Source organism: Physeter macrocephalus, chromosome 2, assembly GCF_002837175.3.
Source record: "Physeter macrocephalus isolate SW-GA chromosome 2, ASM283717v5, whole genome shotgun sequence".
Lineage (NCBI taxonomy): Eukaryota > Metazoa > Chordata > Mammalia > Artiodactyla > Physeteridae > Physeter > Physeter macrocephalus.
In genome coordinates this window covers 71663925-71674557 of record NC_041215.1, presented here as the reverse complement: position 1 = coordinate 71674557, position 10633 = coordinate 71663925, and the positions used below count along the sequence as shown (strand labels likewise).

The 10633-nt window shown below is 40.9% G+C and overlaps 1 protein-coding gene across 3 annotated transcripts in view; it reads left to right on the top strand.

Moving 5' to 3' along the window:
- Nucleotides 1–1342: 1342 nt before the first annotated feature.
- GALNT3 (polypeptide N-acetylgalactosaminyltransferase 3) overlaps nucleotides 1343–10633 on the top strand; it is a 47301-nt gene continuing 38010 nt past the window's right edge. For all 3 annotated transcript variants that reach the window (XM_024122397.2, XM_055088258.1, XM_055088242.1), the window contains exon 1: nucleotides 1343–1596. The gene's annotated coding sequence lies outside the window, so the exon portion shown is untranslated. The remainder of the gene's footprint in view (nucleotides 1597–10633) is intronic.

Here is a 10633-nt window from a genome sequence, read left to right as displayed (position 1 = left end):
TAGTTCCTTGATGCTTGCAAAGTAACCATAATATACAAAACAAACAACTAACTAAAGTTTTAAATTCAATTCATGAGTGTAATATAAAATAGTACTGTGGATGCTAAAACCAATGTCAGACTAGCTGAGTCCTAAAGCTACACCTGTTGATACTGTACTAACCAGTATTTCCAAACCTTAACTTTAGGTCACACATAACACTAATATACCAATAAATGGGAACCATAAGAGTATGTGTCAAAATACAGGAGGAAGGCCACAGGCAAACTTTATGGAAAATCTACCAACATGTAATTAAGCATGCCACTAAAACATTTGCAGCTCTTTTCGTATTTATATTCCTGTGAACATTGAAGATAGAGCCAAATAAATGAATAAGTTCATAGGAAAGTAGAAAGGTCATTTTAAGTCCTGGTTTTGAGTGTGTCAGTGTTTGTTCAGAACAGCAGAAGGAAGACAAACAGAAAGGAATTAAATTTTTTTTTGTCTTAGAAACAACGGCAAGCCCCACCATCTCCCTAGAGTCTGCGTTCTCACCTTGCCAATAGATGTTGGGTTTAAGCACACCAGCAGGAGAAGCAAGCCCTCTCTAGGAAGCCACTGTCTTTTCAAACAAGGACAGCGGGTTTTTCTCTATTGTCGCTGCTTTCCCTCTCATCTGGGAATTGGTTTGCCCTTAGATAGCAACTCAGGAAGGGGTGGTGCGCCCCAAATTCGCGAGGCTCTGCCAAATACCAGAGGCTCTTCTTTGGAAGAGGGAGGCTCCTCCTTTGGACGTGAGGCGCCCCTACCAGAGCGCGCGCTTGCAGAAACGGAAACCACTAGCTGCGCTGAAGTGAGTCAAGCGATGAAATCAAGACTGCATGGGAAGGAGGCTTACCCAATAGCTCACGAACCTAAGTGGTGACAGACGCTGCTGAACCCTGCTCGTGGAAACCCTACGAGCCAACCACTGCTGCCGTCATGAGGTGGTCCTCGGAGGCACGGGGCCCCCGGATCTCCGGGCAGCGCACCCCTTCATTTTGGCAAAACGCAGAGGAAGGGAAGTGTGTGTGAGGGAAACCTAGACCCTCTGGTTCCCTAAAGACCCAGACCGTGTTCTGGTTACAAGGTGACCCCTACCACCAGGTCAGCGCGGGACTCCCCAGGGCAGACGGGCTGAGGCTCGCCTCGCGCCGAGAACCAGCCTCGCCTCCCGCGGAGAGAGGAGCCGCGCAGCGGCCGCGCCCGGCCCGGGACGGCGCCCTTGCCCCGCGCGTAGTCCTCGGTCCTCACCTGGAGCGCTCAGGTAGGGCTTGGGCGGGGCGGGAGGCTGGCGCGCAGGCGCGGGACGGGGGCCTCGCCCCTGCCGACGTCGCAGGCTGGAGCTCACCTGGGAGACTCCGAGAGGAAGCCGAGCCTCGGTTCGGCCTCTCCCGGGCAACGCCGGAGGCCCCGCGGGAAGGCAGGAGGCGGCGGCGGAGGAGGAGCTGGACTAATCGGCAACTGTAGCGACAGCCTCCGGAGCCGCTGCCGCCACCTGCACCTGGCGCCCGGTCCACGTCCAGCGCCCGCCCGGCCGCCGCTTCCCGCCGCCTTGCCCTGCCCACCCGCCAGGTAACTCGGCGGGCCGGCGCTCGGGTCGGGGCGGGGGACCCGTTGCCTCTGGGCAGCGTCGGAGGTGTGTGTGTGTGGCGGGGGGGGGGGGGGGTCGGACAGACGCGGAGGCTCACGTGGCGGAGAGCCGGGGAAGGTCCCGGTGGCCGGTTGGAGATGGTCTCAAGAGCGATGTTTCATTTGGCCCTCGGGAGAGGCCGAAAGGGACTCCCGAGACCGGGGAGGAGGTGGCGCTCCGGGGGTTGCCCTGTCCTGCCTGTCACTCGCAGTGCCCCCTGTCGGTCTCTGAAAGGAGGCTTCAGAAGAGCCGGACCCGGGCTGAAGTCCTGGGGGCCCCGAGCTGGTCCCTGCGAGGGTGGCCGAGTGGGGGGTGGGAGGGGCAGGGCCGGGCGCGAGGCTGCGGGCTTCCTCTCGGGCTCACAGGTTGCTGGTCTCCTGCAGCCCCGGTGCGGGGGCCGGAGGGGCGAGCCAGCGGCGAGAAAGGCCCGGCTTGGCCCGGCAACTTTCCCAGCCGGACCCCAGACCGTCCTATAGGCTGGAAACCGCGGCCGCCCGAGCCGTTCAAATGGTTTCCGAGTGGTTTGGAAGGCGCTCTGCGGTCGGGACGCGGACATCCTTCTCTCTCTCTCTCTCTTTTTTTTTTTTTTTCTGGTCTCTGTACTTTTCCGGGTGCGCTCCCTAAGCCAGAGCTGCGCCCACTTTCCGGTTTGATCGAGAAGTTATTTTCTTCGTGGCAGGAGGAAATCTAACTGCCACTCACCAACCGCACACCATCGCGTTGAAGGACCTGTTGACTAAACGACCTGCCTATCGCGGCTTTGGTCTGCCTGTGGCATATGAGTCAAAGGTTCAAAAAAACTTTGTTTCAGGAACCTGCCACGTCTGAACCTGGGTGTGCCAGGCCCACATTCCTTTCCCTGCCTAATTAGGCTTTTCTGAAGCCTAAGAATTGAGGGTGAAACTGGTGCTTACCTTAGACTTTATTTCCTTTTCTTTCCAAGCCCATCAAAGCACTTCCTTCTCTCTCAAATATTCATCCAAACACCTCACTTCAAATTTATCAAATAACTATTTCTGTTTTTAGAACTCCATGGAGTTACCAATTTTTCTGGTTTTCAGAAAACCTTATTAAGTGAACATAACTTGCTGTAAAAGTTATACTACATAATGAAGACATTTAAATTCAAATTATAGTGTTAAAAATTCATTTATTTGAGAATTTCTGGTTGTGGGAAAATCTGTTACTTCTTTTACTGTATAAATTTTTCTTTGAGTTTGTGTCTAAAATACATGAGGTTAAAGTCATACCCTACAAATAGACTTCTTTAAATTTAACTTTTAATATCTGAAGTCTAACATACATATTAGTTAAAACATTCTGAAGAGTTTGTACCAAGCATCTTTCTTTTTGCAATGCTTTAACATTTTTACATAGAAATTTTAATAATAAATGGCAATCTCACTGCCTATATTTGTTTAGTTCTATCTTTGCTAATTTTTAAAAATATATTTTAAATTGCACACTTAACATAAAATGCCTTAGGAAACACATATAGTTGTTTTTTTTAAAGGTGCAATCAAAGTTAAAAAGTCAACTGCAGCACAATAGGACATAATTATTTATGATACCTTTAACCAGTGCTTTCTGTTTTTCTTAAAAGAGCCTCACCTGTCCTCTTAATCTTGTCTCCATACGGAGAGATACATGTGCTAAATACTATTTAAAAATTAGATGTAGGTATTGCTCTCTGAGTGTAGGGTATTAATTTAATCTTCACTGATTATTGGGCCAGATGTTATTAGATTATTTTACCCTTAATTTTAGGGAGAAATGTAACATATTTGCATTAGCTAGAGTAACAGGGTGTCTCAGTTAAACTATCTGTAAAATAGGAAAAATAATACTTCCCTAGGTTAAGATAATGAGGACTTAAATCAGGAATCTCTACTAGCCCTAGCATTCTTAGGATCCCCTTCTCACTTTGGATATCTAGTCAACCCATCCAGTTTGTGATAAACTGAAGCTGAGAGAGCTATTCTAACTTCAGTTCACCCAGCAAGTTAGTGGTAGGCATGGCATTATTATTTGAGTGGCTTGACTCACGACTCATGTTATCTGTGCTTTTCACCACCTACATTCTCATTTATCATAAGGTGTTTACCTTGTTGTCTTTCATATAGTTTGTAAGGCCTTTGTAATTACAGAATAGTCAATTGTTCTTTGTCCAGCTCTGATTTACCCTAATTTCTACTTGTCCAGATGATGCCTGACTCCAGGGAGATTGAGTGAGGCCATCATTCTTCACCTGTCACTGTGGATCACATGTGTATTGAACATGCCATGTGGACTGAGATTTTTAATCCTTTCTTGGTATTTCAGAGCCACAGTTAATTTTTTGATCTTTTAGTATATTGGCTTAAAAGTTTTTTAAACTTTTGTTTTTTTGGACTGCAATCCTCAGAAATGCATTCTATTCCTCAACACAATACACTCAAGTATGTGTGCATATAAATGGAACAAGGTTTACAAAACAATACTTAATCCTACAGCATGGATGTTCTCTATTATTTACTTTTTAAAAATGTTGGTCTTAAAACACTACATTGATTTTCATCGATTTTCTGACCACAATGGGCTGGAATCTACAATAAAAATAGTGGTATCCTATTGAATTTACATTTTTTTTAAGGCTGATTTTTCTACCAGTTTACTGTGTCTTACACACACACGCACACACACACACACACACATGCATTCACAGGATAGAAAATCAAACTGTACTTTAAAGAATATATAAAATTATACTATAATCCTTATTAAACATTTATTGGAGGGCTTGAGACTCTACGATCTGGTGCTAGACTAAAACTCTCAAACATTAAGAACTGTGTGAAATCTTATTGTACATTATTGTATCTTAAATGGGTTCTCAGCATATTGTAGTATGTTGGGGGATAGGAAAAACTGAAAAGGTTTTTCTGAAGGGATTTTGATGGTAACTATTGAAGTTACCAAGGATAATCTTGATAATACCAAATATTATCAAGTGAAAGTTTGAGAGAGAAAAATAATTCTGTCCAGCTCTATTATAAGTTCTAAATTTTATGGCTGAGTTATAATGCTGGGTGGAGTCTGAAAAAAATCATTAAACAGGCAAGTTTATTACTTGGTTTGTAGTCTGTTAATATATATTTTTCTTTCACTATGAGACAAATATGAGACATATTGTGGGAATCATACCACTCACCCCCCAAAAAAGATTGAGAAGTTAAGAAATTAGATCCCTAGGACCTGTAGGGATGTAGGCTTGGAAGCTCTGATTGGATGATTAAGCCTTCCATAGAAGCTTTTAATTTTAACATGCCTTCAGATTACTGGTAAAAGGAATTTTTCTCCAAAAGAAAATATTGATGTATTTAATATTTTGGAAATGATCAATGCCCAGATCATCTTCAGACATATTCAATTTTCTGGTCCATAAACTGTAAAAATACATTTGGTATGCCAGATCTTTTATGATTATAAAATCTGATTGAGAAGGAAGTATTTTCAATCACCTATCTAATTATGCATCTAGTTAGTATCAGAATAATTAGTTTTATATGATTTGGGTAATCTTAACACAATTAATATACTGCCAGTAGCAAAAATGAATTCAAATCAATGCCAGCAAAGGCAAAAGACCAAAGTGCATTAACTTATGGCAAAGCAGAGACAAGTAGGACTCTGAATTCTAGGTCATTAGTGACTACTGGCAATTAGATGAAGTCTCCTTCAGTCATTCTCTGGTTTGGGCTCATACTTTTTGGCACTAAATAGAGATTATTTTCCCAGCTACACTTTTTTCCCTATAATTGTTTCAAACTGCCCAAACTAGTTTGCTCATCTCATCTATCCCATTGCCTGCTAGACATCTTTAAGATGTCATAATTACCTGAGATTTTACATGTGTAAACCAGAAACTTTATCCCATCAAAACAGCAACAACAACAACAAAAAACAACGTTTTACTTCCTGTATTTTATTTATGAGTATTAGTACATTTACTGTTTCTTATCCACAATTCCAAAACCAAAAAATCTCTGATAGCAAAAATTTTTTTGGTTAACTCATTTTTCAGCAAAACTTGAATGCATTTGCTGTAAAACCTGAGAGAACTGTCAGGAAGCTATTTATCATCTACTCTGCTTGGAGGATGTGTCTTGCTGCAGAAATAGTTCTGTGTTTGATTACATGGTACCGTACCAGGCCCTGCTGGGGGGTACACTGTTATATTGGGCGTGTAAACCATATCTCCTTTCTAACATCCAAAATATTCTGAATTTTGAAACACATTAGGCTCCTGGGATGTTGGAGAATGGGTAATGGATCTGTACTACCATCCAGATGTCATGCCAGAAATCCAGAGGTCATTTCTTACTCTTTTCTTAACTTCCACAACTATCAGATCACCGGATCTGCTCAAGGTTTTCCACCTATGTTCACAAATTCCTCTCCTTCTACTGCCCTAGTGCAGGGTTTCATCAACTTTTGACTTTGGTACCACAGTCACCTGCTACCTGATATCTCAGTGGATAGATAGTGTTAAGCTTAAATCCATCCTCAGCAGAACCCCTGAGGTGATGGATCTCTTTAAAAATGTAAACCTGAACTTCTCTCTCCTCTGCTTCAAGTCATGTAGTGACTTTTCATAGCTCACAGGATAGAGAACCTATGGCCCTTAAAATGGTCCCACAGTATATGACCCTTGTTTAACTACGAATTTATACTCCATAAACCAAAATTTTTTATTCCAGCAACAGATTTCATTGTTTTTTTCTATTGTTGTTGTTACTCTCCACCGCTGAGAGCTCCTTTCCTCTTATCTTTATCTCTATAACTTTTTCCGGTTCTTAAGAGTCAACTGAGGTCTCACCTCATTGAGGACACTGCACAACCCAACCAACATTCCTCCACATACACCTGAGCTGGGTGAGGTATCCTTTTATCATGTGACTTACATATATGATATAATACAGTCTGCTTTTTCACCTGTGTACACACACAACTTGTAGATTATTTGCGGAGCATGTAAAACTTCTCTTTCCTCTAAGACTATTGTAGAGTAAAAATATTAGAGTAAAAGTGGCACAGGAAGGGGAGAGGCATTGGGCAGCAGTATATTTGCCTTTTATATGGGCAGCAACTGCAGAAACTGGGAAGTAGGAAACTTGTTTCACTGTACTTAACTAATTAGGCTATTTAATTTAGGTTGCTGTTATTTCCATCTCATTCCTTTGTGATGTTATTTATGTGCCTCTGTTCCAAGATCTGGATTTTACCATTTAGAAGTGAAAAGTTAACTTTGTAATTGAAATGTCTCACAGCTTTTATTTGCAAATATTCTACAATTGAGTACATTAGTATTGGTGAGAAGTTTAGGAGGTCAGCTTTTACCTGAAGGATATAATTTAATTAGACTGGACCAAAAAAAAAAAAAAAAAAAAAAAAGGCAAAAGATTCCTTCCTAGGAGTCTCCCTTCTCCAAGTTCTGTCAGTTTTACCTCTTAATTAATATTTCTCAAATCCATTTACTTTTCTCTATTCCTAGCACTATCATCATCTTTTGCCTGTACTTTTGCAAGGTTCTCCCTGTTGCCTATCTGAACTTCTTTCTAATTGATTCTTCACATTGCACCCAGAGGGATCTTCTCAAAATATTTGGTCTTGTTACCCCCTGCTTAACAGGATAAGTCAAACTCCTTAACATGGCCTAAAGGCCTGGCATGATTTAGTTCCTTCCCAGAGCACACCTCTCGCATCATCACTCTCTGTTCTAGTTCTATTAGCCTTTTTTTTGTATTGCCAAGTTCCTCCTGCCTCTAGGTCTCTGTAAGCGTCATTCTCCCTGCCTGGAACTCTCTTCCCTCCCGTTTTGGCCAATCTAACTAAAATTTATCTTCAGATTCCAATTTAAGCTCTTACTATGACTGGAATTTTTCATGGGTCTTCTCCCCCTTCCAACTATGGATTAAAGTGAAGATTGTAGCCTAAAGAAATAAAGTCCTACTTAGTACCTGGGAGTATTAATTAAAAAAAAAAAAAGTTTCCTCACAAAATGAGCAGACTTCAATATGTGGCTCATATGTTTAAAAAATTGGTTTTAGTTATTAACACCTTTATATTTTTATCAAGTAACAGAAGTTAATATTTATTGTCTTAATAAGTACTAGTCCTTAGTTACTGTTTTACTACTGAGCAGTTATGTGCCAGGCATATTTTAAGCAACTTACATGAATTAATCATTTAATTTTCAAAGCTGCTCTATGAGGTGCATATTATTTTTCCCCTACTTTAGAGACAGGAAAATTGAAAGAGTAAGTAATTTGCCTCTATCTACCAGGCTAGTGAAATGTCAGAGCCAAGATTCAAATCTAAGCAGTCTCATTCCAAATCCTGTACTTCCCCCTGACTTATATGTAAATAAAATTAAGTAAGACTATTAAACATTTTACAACAGCAACAAAAATCCACTCAACCCTCATCTCCCCCAGTCCTGCTACGTAAAGGCAACCACTTTCACCTCTTTTAGATGTTTCTTTCCATATTTACCTTTTGAAATAATATGCTTATACTGCTATTTCTTAATGTATCAATATTTGACATTACCTACTGACTGTCCATTATGGTAGATAAATATTAAGCTTTTTCACACACATACCCCTTGCCCTCCCTTTCTTGACTTCCCAATAGATGTCGCAATATAATTCTCACATTTCGTTTGCATTTTAGTATGTATTTATTATTGTGTAAATCTTGTTCACTGCTGAGCCAAGCAGGTGTATTATGAACATGGTTCCTTACTTGTAGAATTTTTTTAAATCGTGGAGTTAATAATAAACTCACTTAAGAAAAAAGAATGTACTTAGTTTTTCCTTATATGAATTTCTATTTCTATATAATCCAACCCTTTCTCAGTAAGATTTTTCCACATAATCAGACCTATCAGATTTATGGGTCCCTTCCTGGAGCTCTCTGTCCTCTTGTTTCTATTTGGACTATTGCTTTCTAGTCCTGTTCCACAGCAATTGTTTGGGATTTTTCTTTGCTGACATTTCTGACGGAGTTCATATCTCTTAGATACGTTGACTTCTGGTGTTTATTTACTCCCTAATGTGTATGGAACAACCCTCCTCCGCCCCCCAGTAGCCCTTTTCCTTTCCTTGTTGCCCTCTGATACACTGTTTTCCTCTCTGGAGTCAACCAAAGTTTGTTTGTTTGTTTGTGTGTTTTTTAAACAAAAACAATATGTATATATTTTCTCTGTTTTTGAAATGCAAATAAATCTTGCTTTTTTTTTCATTTAATTATTATGGAATTAACACCATATCAGCATATAGAGTTGCTTCTTTGTTTTTAACTTGGCATACTATTCCATCATAGGACTCTATCATAATTTATTTATCTAGTTCCCTTTTGGTAGAGTTGTAGGCTGTTTCAACCTTTTGATATTAACAAAAAATGCTTTAATGTGCAAGCTTACACGTTGTCATTTCACTTGAGTACTAGCATATCAGTGGGATAAATTTCTAGAAGTTATTCTCATACCTGATTGATACCTTGATGGAGACTGGAGTAGTGTGAGACCTTGCATGTTTGATAATTCTGCATCAAATGGGATAAGAGTAAAGGGTAAAAGAACACCTGGTAGTAAGTGGGCCCTTCTGGAGGACAATTGATAGTGCAGAGAGGGTTTCTAATGCAAATTGTTGTCTTTGAGCTTTTGACCATGACGTTTGTTTTTTCAGAAATGACCCATCTTTTTGAACTTTGTCATCACCTCCTTTAGTGTTCATGGCTTCTTGCTCCATTATTTTAGCTCCAGGTCTACCTCTGCAGATAATCCAGAGTAGAGAGCATGTCATTAGCTGGTCTTTTTCAACAAGTCAAGAATCCATATTTAACATACTTTATAATTTAACAGCATTCCCAACCTCCACATTGATTTATTTGTTGAGTTCAGCTAACTCTACCTTCCAAATCATATCCCAAGCCTCCACACCCCTTCTACTGTTCTCTCACCTGGATTGCTCTTAATAGCTTCCTAATCTCCTCTAGCCTCCTCTCTGGTCTTCCCACCCCCCTCCCCCTCCGCCCCCCCCAGGAAAAAAAATCCATATTCAGCACAGCTTCAAGAACATTCATTTTAAATTTCAGTTCTGATTAGGTCATCACCCTGCTTAAAATCCATTAAGGCCTCTCCCCTTTGCCTAAAGAATTAAGTACAAATCCCACAGAATTAGGTACCCCTCCCTTCCCTATGTGGAGCTTGGCATTCAGCATGTGTCTCATAGGCCTCAGTGTGTGGTAATTGTCTAGGTATGGTCCTGATGAAAATTATCCTACTTGAGGCCAGCTGTTGAAAGAAAAATTAAAGTTTAGCCTGACATTGGTTTATTTCCAACTGAAACATATATTAAAAGGGTCTTTTCATACTTTAACCATGAGGAGTGGGTAATGCAGAAATTTCAGATGGTAACTGGATCAGTGGCAGGATATTGTGTGCTTCAAATTAGGCACATGTCTACCCTAATCTTAAAGGCAGACATTGCTTTTGTGCATAAATAAAAAAATAATGTTATGGATTTGTGGAGAATATATTTTGTTCTTTTACATCTGGGGATGTGGCAGCTAATGGAGAACGGATAAGTAAGGGAAATATATAAATGTTGAGATGGGAGTCTTTTTGAATTTCTAGACTAGGGGATTGGCAACTACAGCCCTTGGGCCAAATTCAGTCTACCACCTGTTTTTGTAAACAAAATTTTATTAGAACCAGCTATGCCTTTTCTTTTCTTTTTTTTTTTTATAAATTTATTTATTTAATTTATTTATTTTTGGCTGCATTGGGTCTTTGTTGCTGCACGCGGGCTTCCTCTAGTTTCGGTGAGCGGGGGCTACTCTTTGTTGCGGTGTGCGGGCTTCTCATTGCGGTGGCTTCTCTTGTTGTGGATCACGGGCTCTAGGCACGCGGGCTTCAGTAGTTGTGGCACACAG